This window comes from Fukomys damarensis, unplaced genomic scaffold, assembly GCF_012274545.1.
Source record: "Fukomys damarensis isolate Sample0158 unplaced genomic scaffold, DMR_v1.0_HiC HiC_scaffold_39, whole genome shotgun sequence".
Taxonomy (NCBI): Eukaryota; Metazoa; Chordata; class Mammalia; order Rodentia; family Bathyergidae; genus Fukomys; species Fukomys damarensis.
This window is the reverse complement of record NW_022900951.1, coordinates 97,615,527-97,628,581: the sequence shown is the minus strand read 5'-3', so window position 1 is coordinate 97,628,581 and position 13,055 is coordinate 97,615,527. Positions and strand designations below refer to the sequence as shown.

Below are 13,055 nucleotides of genomic sequence, written 5' to 3'. Positions count from 1 at the left end.
AATGGTGAAGGTAATCCTTTTCACTGATCCTGACCATTTGCTCTAGTTTCATAGGTATGACAAGAAAATAACTCGTAGGCAGTGAGGTCTGGATTTAGAAAGTAGATATTATAGAAATGTCCTTAATTAAGATTCCCCGGGGGTAAGGCACAGATGGCCCAGAGAAGCTGGTTGTAGCACAAGGGCTACACTTTTTTCCAAAGTATTCACCCAGCCACGGGTGTCAGGTGACATTGTCAGCCTATATTCTTGCCTCTGGCCTGGCTGCTGCTGGTGGGTTGAGAATGACTCTGTGAAAGTCAAAAGAAGAGGAATTTAACCTATTACAGAATGATCTAAAATACAAACCCTTAAATATTTTAAAGAGTAAGAAATTATATAAATCACCAATCTCTCTCTCTCTTTCAGTATTTACAAGCTAATAATTCCTTCATCTGTTTCTATGGTCACTACACATTCTAAGAACTTCATATTCAACATACTGAAAAGGACAGGGAGAGAGGATATTCAAGGTTACCTTCCCTATACTCTCCTATTGAGCTGAAGGCTACTTTGGTCCCCTACTTCATCCTTGGACGTTATAGTTCCTTTCAACACTGGCCTACACAGCTCAGTGTTTTGCACCCATGATGTCTTGCTACATATTTTGGGCAGAAGGAAGACAACTGTGGAGCTTTTCTCAGCAGCAATAATGGTCAGTGTCTGAAGGTACCAACAGCTGAAGGGCTGCAGTAGACTCAGTAATAACCACGGGGGCTTCTTCCAGAGTTCTGGGTGCATTCATTTCACCTTCACCTTCAATAACCTTGGCTCAGGCTTCCCGGGATGCCTGCCTCTGCAGCCATAGCTCTCTGGAGCTGCATGTAGAACTTCACATCTTTAATTTTCACATCCTCTGCTTATTCTCCAGTTGTTGGTGGCATCATCCATGGTATATTGCATGTCATGTGCAATTTCTTCTCTATCATAGAGAATATGAGAAAGGTTCTTGGTACACAGAACATTCTTGAGAGTTATTTGTGTCAAAGGACGTGTTGTTGAGTCTGCATTGGTGATATTTACTGCAGCTAGTGTTGCATTCAGAACACGGTAATAGACCACACCATCCATGTTGATCATTGCTGAATCCTTAGTGACACTCTCCTGACAAGGAATGTCAAAAGAAATGATTTGCATGTCCTCTTTGATGAAACTGCCAGTGCAAGGCAGAATGAAAAGCAACCAGGTCCTTTGGTGGCTCTTTGTAAAATGTTACCCAACCTAAAGTTCTTTCATATTCCTTTATAATCTTTATGCCAATCCATACCAGTATTGGGAAAGTTATAAGGGTGAATAGGAATGAAGTAGCTACCAAAATCCATCCATGAATTCCAAGACCTGTAGGGGAGCTATCCTTGAAGGAGTTGGGCAGCATTCTCTGTGTGCCTCTTCTCAGATATGCTACTAGAGTCAAGATTGTCTGCCACTCTGGCTGAAGTAGATGCCTGTGGAATGCCAGAACATCCTATATTAAAGGAGACTTATGTACTAGCAGAATACCTTACAGGCCACTTCCAAAGTGAATGCAAGAATATTTTCCCCAAAGAACTTACCAGGTAGCAGATGTTAGTTAAACTTCATAGAATTAATGTTCATGGAGATAGAAATTTTGTCTAGCTATGGTGTTTATGATGTTTGAATGGCCTTAAATGTTCCCCTCTTCAAAAGTTTATGGTCAAGCAGAGCTAATGGCTCTCTCAATGCACATAAACCCCACTTTGAAAATCCCAGGATTGACTGAATCGGACACTGGCAAATGTTTTACATTCACTGTATTCTAGGAATTATACAGTCTTTGCACATTAAATTATCATACACCAGGTAGACATGGTGATTTACACCTATAGTCCCAGATGCTTGAGAGAATAAAGCATGTTTGCTTGAGGCTAGGAGTTTGAGAACAGCCTGGTCAACATAATAAGACCATGTCTTTTCTAGAATCCTGAGATATAGTCAAAAGGACCTTGAAAGACCTACTGGAAGAAATCTGTCATGTGGACAGTTAAGCCATATGTGGTGACATGTGCCTTGTAGTCCCGGCAACTTGGGAGACTAGGGCAGATTGATAGCTTCAAACCAGGAGTTTGAGGCCAATTTGTTTATATGTAAAAAAAAAAAATGGGTTATTTGTTTACGTAAGTGTATAGTAAAAATGAGTTACTGAATGAGATCCCTTCAAATGCTGCTAATCACTTACATTGCTATCAAAGTCAGAAAAGCAGATGGATTCATGCTTTCCAAGGGAACCCAGCCCCTTAGGACTAGACTGATGTTTCTACAAACAACTTGAAGCTCAGCTTTCTGGAGTGATCTGATATTACTGAGCTCAACTGAAAAGAAACAGTCCTGTAAGCACTATTAGTCCTGACTGACTTGCTGTCCTGTTCCATGCTTATTTCAATTACTATAATAATCATATTTTACGAGAAAATAAACATTATTTGTTACGCTACTTTTTCCTTTCCATTTCTATTTCCAACAATAGTTCCTACTGTCATGTTTCGAGTCAGATCTAAACAGCACTTCCAGTACAGACATAGCTGAGAGTGATGATTACTGACAAAATAAAAATGATACTATAGTAGTTATTATTTTAGCAATATTTAAGTAAAATTAACAAGTAGGTATCCAGAAACTCAAGCACTGTGTTTGATACAAAAATGATTTGTTAAATGGTTGGATGGTATAGAAAAGAAGAGCATCTAATTAACAGACAAACAGAAATCTAGTCATTTCTGAGTAAACTACAGAAGATAGATCTAAGGTCACACTGTCAAGTTTGGGATACAAATGTTCTGCAGTCCTAACACAGCAGATGAACAAAGATGGATATGCTTGTTATCTATGTAGGTTTAGCTGTTACTCTATTATAATTACTGGTTTGAACTGAGGTTCAAACTATAGGTTGAGTTTGTCCTTAAGACATAAAACTACTAAAACTATGTATACTGAAGACTGAAAATTCAATCTGTGCCCTTCAGTGTGTGGCATCCATGTGTGTCTGTGTTGTACATCTAGGAGAAAGTATTATATTTAGTACAATTAAACAATTACTGAAGGGCCTAATTTTCCCTATAAATATGCTGGTACTTCTTATGATTAATGAAGATTAGGAGGATATTTTGGGGCCTTTCAATAAAAACTGAGTTAAAACTTTTAAATTATCAAGCTGTAGAGGTAAGGTACTCATTAGGCTTGGAGAGGGTAGGGTTTCATTTAAGAACTACACAGTGATATTCAAATAGTTAATCATTTGAAAAATTGTGTCTTGCTAATGAATCTGCTTTGACGATTCATCATTAGTATGTTTTACTTAAAGATTATTCCTCCAAGGTGGATATTGTACTTATTTTTTATTTCATCCTATTGTAATTTTGATAATTACTTTGTTTTGTGTTTTACTGTGGATATGCCAGATATTTAAACTGTTCAGAGAAAGGTAGAAATGAAATGTAGAGAATTAAAAAGCTATTTTTACTAAAAATTGTGACAGGGAAAATTGTTAGGGTAAATACAAATTTAAAGAAAAAAGTTGGGTTTTCTCAGTGCAAAAGAAGGAAAAAATATCTCCCCTTCTGCTTTCTTTTAGCAATTCGTTCAGAAAATGTGGGATTATAAGTAAGATTTTAAGTAAATTTCTTGCCAGTTTGCATCTCAAGAACAGTTTTCTTGGAGGCGAAGGAGCCATCTCTTTTAAAAGTAAGATCAAAAAGGGTGATCCTTCTTTCCCTATAGAAATTTAGCTTCAAGATGTGACTTCCTGCTTGTCAAAAACATGTAAGAAATTTTATTCTTTCTTTGGATAAAAATAGTTAATTAACATGCATATAATGCATTAACATGCACGCAAAGGAATAAGAATTTTTTGACTTTGCAATTACTTTAAGGACTTGCCTATGATTTGCCTGATGCCCAGTTTCATACTTATTCAATAATAATACTATATCATTTTGTGAAGAGGTTTTTCCTGAAATGAGAGAAAATTTTAAGCTTTATCTTATTTTGCATCTCCAATTAGCCATCTCAGGACAGAAGTTTTTATCTGAACCTCCAAACAAGTGCCTAAAACCCGCAACACAGTGATCTGCTGAACTTGCCTGTTGCAGACTATCAGTAGCTGCCTGTTTCTTATCAAATTCTGCTTACCTGACTAATGGTGTTAAGTGAAGCTCTCATTTTCATTTTTAAAACATACCCTCAATGTGCTAAATACACATAGACTATGCTCTAGGACATGTTCACATTTCAGTTCCCACCAGTTAAATTGTATGCTTCAGATGAGTCAATTTTTCCAAAGTTTATTGGTGGCCACTTAGGCTTATAGTTGTAATTATAAAATGTAATTAATGTTTACAAAAACAGTGACATGTAACTGCACAGGAAAGGAGTTATTTGTGTAAAATAAAGTTGTGTTATTTGGAAAGGCGTAATGATATTTAGGGATACATAGTGAAAAACTAGCTTGTTATCCAGTACCAAGGAACACAAAAGCATAAACCTCATTTATCCAGCATAACTTTCACTGTATTTTATTTTATTTTATTTTGCAGTGCTATGGATTGAGTTCAGGGACAGCACACTGAGCTACAACTCTAGCCTGTTTTTATGTTTTGAGACAGAGTCTCACTAAGTTCCTAAATTGCCCAGGCTGACTTAAACTTCCATGAAATCCTCCTGCCTCAGCCTCCCAGAGGACTGGGATTATAGGCCTGTGCCACCATTTCCAGCTGCTTTTTAAAATCAATTTTATTGGAGTACAACTCTCAGAGTAAAATGCACCCACTTAAGTGAGAATTTAAGAATGATTATAACTGTGTATATTTGTATATACCACAATCAAGATTAAGAAACGTTCCATACTAGAAAAATTTCCTTCTAGCACCTATGCTGTCAATCTTCAGCCCAAAATAGGCCTCAGACAACCACTGAATTATTCTCAGTTACTATAGGCAAGTTGTTCTTGTTTCATCCAAATAGAATGAAACAATAGATATTATTTGTTATCTGCTTTCTTTTACTCTACTTGTTTTTTAATTCATCCATGTGGTTGCATGTATCACTAATCTGTTATTTTTCTTATGGAGTAGTACTCTACTGAATTCATTATGCTATGTGTTTTTATTCATTTTAATGTTGATTGATAGAAATTTTGGCTGATTTTTAGTTTGAGATTATAATAAATAAAAATACTGTCAATATTCTTGTGTAAGTTATTTTGTGACCATATGTTTCCTTTTATTTGGAACATACACAGATATAAACTTCCAAAATGCTATGTAATAAGGTAAGGGTATGTTGACCTTCATAAGAAAACTCCCTAAACAGTTTCAAAAGTGGTTGTACCATTTTATATATATACCAGCAATGGATAAGATATGGCTACACATCGTCCACAAAACAATGGATCATTGGTGTCAGTTACATTTTTGTTGCTGAGAAAAAATACCCAACACCCAAAGTTAAAGGAGGAAACTCAGCTTACAGTTTGTCTCTACAAACTGTAGTAGACTGGTTCCAAAGGAGGGTGGCATGGCAGAAGAGAAACAGTCTGTGGTGTGGGAAGCAGAAGGCAGTGAGCAGCATCAGAAACAAGCCTGCCTTTCCTTTCTATCCCAAAAGGCTACAAACCTTTTAGGTGGTGCCACCCACACCCAGGATGGGGCTTCTGTCTTCAATAAATCCATTAAGCCACACCCAGAACTATGCTAATTCTAATCAATGGACTAATTCAGTATCACACACACTTGATCCAGCCAGCTCTGAAAAGCCCCATCTATGAACACATGAGGCTTTGGAGAGACATCTAGATAAAGACCATAATAATCAATCTTTTGAATTTTAGCCATCCTAGTGAGTGCAGAGTGTCATTTCATTGTGCTTTCGATTTATATGTTTCTGTTAATTATGGTAAGCAACTTTTAATGTGTTTATTAGCTCATATTGTTTTGTGAGGTGTCTTTTCAAATCTTTTCCCCACTTATATAGTGCTGCTTAGCTTATTAAAATGAAGTTGTTCATATATATTATGCATATGTACTGAAAATATGAGGTATGATAAAAATATAGTGAATAATTAAATTTGAAAATGTATAAATAACACATATTGCCATTATCTCCTTCAATTTGAACACACTTATCCCATAATTCTTGCCACTTTCTGAAGTGGTTTTGAAAATCTTCTTTTGTGAGTATCTATCTGAAGTGTAACAAAAAATATGGTGAATGCTGCAGCCAAGTGTTATTCAATAAAAAGCCAGGCTCATAAAAACATTACAGTATGCCCTCAACCACCTAATTCTACAGATCTGGCACCATGTGTCTTCTGGCTCTTCCCAAATGTCAAAATGGCATTGAAAGGTAAACATTTTCTTCTTTTTTTCATTGAGTTCATTGGTACTTTTTAAGTATACAGTACAGTTACATTTAACATTGGGATCTTGATCTTGTACCAAAAGGTAAACATCTTGAAGGATCAATTCAGGACAACAAGGCAGCCACGACAGCACCTCTGAAGATATTCATGAAAGAGGATTTTCAGAACTGCTTCAGAAAGTGCCAAGAAAATCGGGATAAGTATGTTTGAAGCAAGAGGGAGAATTAGAAGATGGATTAATGGCAATGTGTCATTTACTGTGACAAACTTTATCTTATACCCTAGTTTTCAGTCAGACTTCATGTTGTGCCCTATGACTTGCATTTTAATTTGCAACAGACCAACTTTTTCTTTATGTTTTTTTATTTTTATGTTTTGCAAGACAAGAAAGGTTTTCTCCTACAGATTCTTTTAGAAACTTAATATAGTTTTATATTTATCTCTATAATTTATGTATGATGTGGCAAAGGTCAGTATTCATTCATTTGCTATAAAAACTCTTCTTTCTCTAGTGAATTATTATAGCAGTTTTGTCAAAAAGTTACTCAACATATACTTGTAGGTTAATTTGGGGACTCTGTATTTTGTCCCATTTCTCCAATTCAAGGACTTTGGGACAAAGTATGCCCCCAGTGGCATGCTGGGGGCATAGATACAAACAAATTTTATTTGTAATGTTTGCTGACTGCTAAGATGTACTTTCTCCAACCATAGTCAATTTCAATGCACCTTATACTGAAAATTTCAGCTGCCTTAGATCCCCAAACTATAATTTCTCAAATTCTCAAAACTACAATGGGCACCCTCCTCCTTGTGGTGAGATCTGAGAAATACATTCAGGCATAAAGCTGAGGTGATTATAGGAACCATCTCATTTATTTCTGTTCTCTCAGAAATCAGTGATGTAACTAGTCCAAAATCTATAAAATAGCCCTTGAATATATTGTGCCCATTTTTCTAGTCATTTATAGCAGAAGAGGAGGTTTGTATCAATTTTTCCATCACGATGAGTTGTGTCTCCCTGGCTAGAGGTATAGCCTACAGATAGAGCACTTGCTTAGCATGCAAGAGGCCTTGGATTCTGGGACCATGAATAATTTCATTTTTTATAATGTAACAGGGTATCTCACTAAGTCATTATGTTGCCCACGCTGGGCTCAACCTTGTGACCCTTGTGAACCAGACTCCCAGCCTGCTAGAACTGCAGCATGCAGCACTGTGCCCATCTAAAGGCCTCACTCTAAAATATGAACATACAACCACACGCCACCATACATTTGAGGGCAGCCTCTGAGATGAAACAAGATCCAAAAAAGAAACTTGTAGAAAACAGACAATGCAGAAAAGATTAAAAACAAACACATCTTAAGCTATTAGTAATTAATATTTTTAACTTTAAGGAAAGCCAATCTACCCATTAAATAAGAAAAACGCTGTAAGAATAGAAAAATTCAGAGAATAAGAAGCTCTTAGATACTAAGGATATGTTTATATAAATGTGTTCACATGGACTAGAAGAAAGTTTAAAAAAATTCTAAGAAATTACATCAAAACGACAAAGAGATAGGCCATAGAAGGGAAATAATAAAATACAAGGTTAGTCCAGTACATTCAACATGCAGCAGTATTTTCAGAGAAGGAAGGAAACAAAGAGAAGGAAATTAAGGAAATAATTCAAGAAAATGTCCTCCATGTGAGGGTCACAGCTCCACAGATTTAGAAGACCAAGCACAATGATTAATACAATATACAGCAAGACACATCATTGTGAAACTTCAAAACACTGAGGATGGAGAGAAATCGTTAAAATCTTTCAAAGAAAAAGAACCTGAGACATATAATGGGTTATTAAAGAGAATAGCAGAGTTTATTGACAGCAATACCACAAGGTAAAAGAGGAATACGATGCTCTCAAAATTCTGTGGAAAATGCTTTTTGACCTAGAATTCTATACTTCATGCCAAATATGAAGATAAAAACATTCCCAAACATGCAAAATTTCAAGTATTAAAAGATGAACTCTGGGCTAGGGATTTAGCTCAATGGTTTTGCTGCCTGCCTTGCAAGTACAAGGTCCCAAGTTCGATTCCCAGTACAATAAATAGACAGACAGACAGACAGATAAATAGATAGATAGATAGATAAACAAACAAACAAACAAAACAAAACACCTTTTCCTAGGCAAGGGATTTAGCTCAGTGGTTCTGCCAACTGCCTGGCAACTGCAAGGTCCCAAGCTGGATCACTGGTACAAAAAAAAAAAAAAAAAAGTTGAACTCCACCAAAAACAAGGGAGTAAGACAAAACATGATGCCATAGGATCCAGAAGCAGTACAGAAGAAAAACCATGTTCCTTGATGATGGTGAAGGGAACTCCAGGATGACAGCCATTCAGTAGACTGGAAGAGCAAGCGATTCAGACTCAATCATGTTAATGGGGAACTTTAGGACCGTATCTTCAAGGAAAAAATAGACCTAATAAGTTACCTTTTGTGCTTTCCTCTATTAAGAGCTTCCAACTCTAGCAGAATTATGACAAGTACATAGAAAATTGAGCCATTATTAATTTTAAAGAAAACCAATTTATAGAGAAGAAAATATAATATATACTACATAGTTAACAATATTTACACAGCCATAAAACAAAGTGCTAAATGTTGATTTGAACATGTCCATGTATGAGAGGAGACAGATTTTGATAACTAAATCTTATAATAATATGAAGCCAATGGATAATGTCTGAAGCTAAAATCAAGAAAAGGCAACAAAATATATTATTTAGAAATATGAAAAATAAAAACAGAAGAACTAACTATGGAAGCAGAAATCAGGAAGAGTGAGGGCAAGTAACTGTTGCTTTCACATATGTCCCTTGTAGGATAAGCTAACTTTCTAAACTTTAAGTACATATTACTTTGATAAAAAGTTAAAATTAAATTTTAAAATATCTTTCTGACACTATTTCAAATTTTGCTTTGGATCCAATACCTAAAAAAGTTTCATTAAGGGAAAATGAGTAGCACATGCTGTTTTGCTGAATGAAGGCCTTTAATTTGGAAATCTTAGTTGGTCGCTTGCTTTCCTGTTTGTCTATTCTTTTGTATATTTGTTTACCCATAGATAAACTAGGGATAAATCTAGTCTTTGTATTTCAGAAAAGGCAAAGGAATCTGTAACTAGATTGTTTTCCTCCCAGTACAAATGGATAAATAAAAAAAGAAGATAGAATACTTTTCCTAGTTAGAATTATCATCTAGAACTGCCCACAAAAGTTTGGCTCCAATTTAGAACCAAAACATTTTTTTCATCTTCAGTCTTCAAGCAACTCCAGCTGTGGAATTCAAAATTATTGGGACAGGTAGAGATTCATACTTTCAAAAAGAAAAAGTAGTATGACTGATATCAGGATATTTGGAGGTATCAGATTTGGCAGGGAATAAATAGTATAGAAAACTCTTTAAGTAAGTTTTTAATTTGAAATGAAATGCTTATTGCATAAACATACACAATTATTTTTTTTCAATTAAAGATAAATTAAAATTTTAAATGAAATACTTTAGTATACATCTTCAAACGTATCTGAAGTAATTTTTTTATTAGCTAACTCTACACTGATAGAGTAAAGAAAAAAAGCCACAGCCAGTTTGAATGAGCCCACCCACCATCTTAGAGAAATGTAGGTTTCATTTTACTGAGGTCACAGAGGACCACGTCAGCAGGTTACAGAAGACACAGAGGACACAATAGCTAGCCACAAGCCCACTGTTTCCCTGACCCACTCCCCTCAAAAGCCTGCCAATAAAACGCTATTAAAAAATCTCTTAGCCTATAAGAGACGCCTTGTCTGTTCTAGCACAGAGGTCCCTCTCCGGTTTAGTAATAAACCTGCTTGGACTGTTGCATTCACATCCTTCTTTTCCATTCACCTGGTGCCAAAACACAAGAGCCAAAGTCCAGAGCACAGGCTCTTTTGCAACCTTTTTAAGCAGTGGGGAGTGGCAACTCACCTCAGGCTTACTCCTAGATCCTGAGAGCCTCCTGTTCCTCACTCCATTTTCCTTCCTTCCCGGGGAGATGGTTGTATGCCTTCTGCGGTGAGACCGGGAGGATCTGGCCAAGGTTACACTTCAGTCAGCCCTGAAAATCCCCCTGAAGCAACTTTCAAACCCCTGATAGCCCAAATGAGTAATCAAGATGTCGTTCCCTTCCCTAAAACCCTCCCTTTTTGCAACCTCCAGTCCAGGAACCATCCTTCCAGACCTCAAACCAGACATCCACCAAGAGCTGCTAACCCAATGCCACTCCTGGGAGGATAAGATTCTGGCCCAATTGACTTTCTCTTGGCACCCATAAAAAGCTGATCTGCTGTCCTCCTTCTTCCTTCCTAACCCTTTCTTTCTTCTTCCTCTTTTCGATTTGAGAACGCCACAAAAAAGGTAACCTCCTGAAATCTGACTGGAAGGACGCTTTCTTGCAGTGTGCAAGACAATCTCATCCCACTACGGGAGCCTACAGACCCAGGTCAGGAGGCTGAGCACATGTCCTCGTGACTGGTTTCCTGAACCCAGCCACCCCCCACACCCCTATGATGGGCAAAACATCCTAAAATGCTCCCCTCATCTATCTTCTTCATAATTTTTCCAAATTGAGACTAAAAGGAAACATTAAACCCAAAGAGTAAATATGATCTTTTCTCCACTTCCATGTGGCCCAAGTACATATGGCATAATGGTTCATGCTGGCCAGTTGAGGGTACTTTTGACATCCAAATTCTGACCTTGATAACTTCCTCCAGAGGAATGGCAAATAGTCAAAGGTTCCCTGCATCTAAGCTTTTTTTTTTTACCTTCCATGAGCAATCTTCCTTTATCCTACTCTCTCTTCTCTCCAAATTCTTCTCACTAAACAAAAACCACCTACCCCCACATGCCTTTGCCAATCTCTACCCTCTTCTATTTGTGAATTTGTTCCACTGACGAATCCCTCCCTATCACCTCCTACTTCCTCAACAGCCTCAACCAGACCCACAACCCTACCAAAGGGCAGCCCCTCCCTCCACCAGGTGCTCCTCCTCTTCTCCAAAATCCGATAGCCACCCACCTCCTTCAGTCCAGCCACCTCCTCAAACCTTTCCTTTCCTCTCCCTCAGACATGCTCTCACACTTCCTTCTCACCCAGTACCTCTCCAAACCACTGCTCATCTCATCCTATTCCTTTGTGAGATAGCAGGTATGGAGGGCCCCATTTGCATTCACATTTCTTTCTCAATTATTGATGTAGAACATTTCCAAGAAAGAATAGGGTCATTCTCAGAAAGTTCTGATGAATTCAGATATGAATTCCTCCTACTCAATTTATAACCTCACTTGGGGAGATACTTACCTTATCCTCTTGTCCACCTTATTGATGATGAAAGGGAGCACATTTGGCAGATGGCTGCAAACCACAATGATGAGCTCCACTGCCAACACCATGACAGGTACACTGAGGCAACTCAAGTGGTTAACAGGGCTAAACCCCAAAAACTCAAATGGACATATCAACTTGGTGACTTTAGTAAGACAGAGCACAATCATATGATCACTTTCCTCCTGGCAGAAATGGAGAAAAAACAAACAGGTCAACTATGAGTGCCTCATTGAAATCGCCGGGGAGCAGACAAAAACCCGTCCCTCTTTATGAACTGCTTTTGATTAAATATACAGTGGCCATGGTAAATACACAAACACCCACCCTAACTTTCCTGAAGGTCTAATTCTTCTACACCTCTACTACTTCTCCCAATCTTATCCACACATCCACAAAAAGCTCAAAAAATTAGAAAACCAACCCCAAACACAAAGAAGGAGTTCATAGATATTACCTTTAAAGTTTTCAACAACTGAGATGAGGAACAGAGAACTCTAAAAGAAAAATAAACTAAAGCCAAATATCAAATCCTGGCCACCCTAGTTCTACCCCCAGCCAAAAAAAAGCCTGTCAAAGGCTTCACCTCACAATCACCTGTTTTTGCTGCGGCAATCTAGGCCACTAAGGCAAAAGCTTGCCCTAATCACAGGCCTCCGACAAAGCTATGTCCTAACTGTGGACAGTGGTGTCACTGGAAAGTGGATTGCCCTCTGGGAAAGTCAGCCCCTCCCCTGCATTCTCTCCCCTCGACAACCTGACAGAGCTGAAGGAGACCTGGTGGCAACTCTCGGCCTTATATTCAGCTCCCAGTTAATGTAGCTTGGATCTCAAAGCCCCCTCCATGGCATCATCAATGGATCCATGGGTAACAGTGGCGGTGGCCAGAAAACCAGGTTTCCTTTCTGGCCAACTCATGGGCCAGCCTCTTTGTTCTTATTGAACATCTGAGATCCTTGCTCCCCTCCTCTATCTCAGTTGTTGGAATGAAGGGCCTAATAGAAATTTCATCAAAGTCTCCACCCTTATACCATTCTTTAGACTATATAACTTTCACTCATTTTCTTCTTAGCCCCCCACTACTCCACGCTCTTCCTCTTATTTCCTCACTTCCTTCTGAGCCCTTCCTTATCTTACCAGTCATACCTGTAATGAGCCCACACCCCTCCCAGGTGATCCAATTCATCAAATCACAAGTTGACTCTATTGTTTGGGAGACCAAAAAAAAAAAAAAAAA

At 37.8% G+C, this 13,055-nt stretch overlaps 1 pseudogene; it reads right to left on the bottom strand.

Annotated features, from left to right (window-relative positions):
- Positions 1 to 610: 610 nt before the first annotated feature.
- Positions 611 to 13,055, bottom strand: part of LOC104855660 — a 13,973-nt pseudogene continuing 1,528 nt past the window's right edge.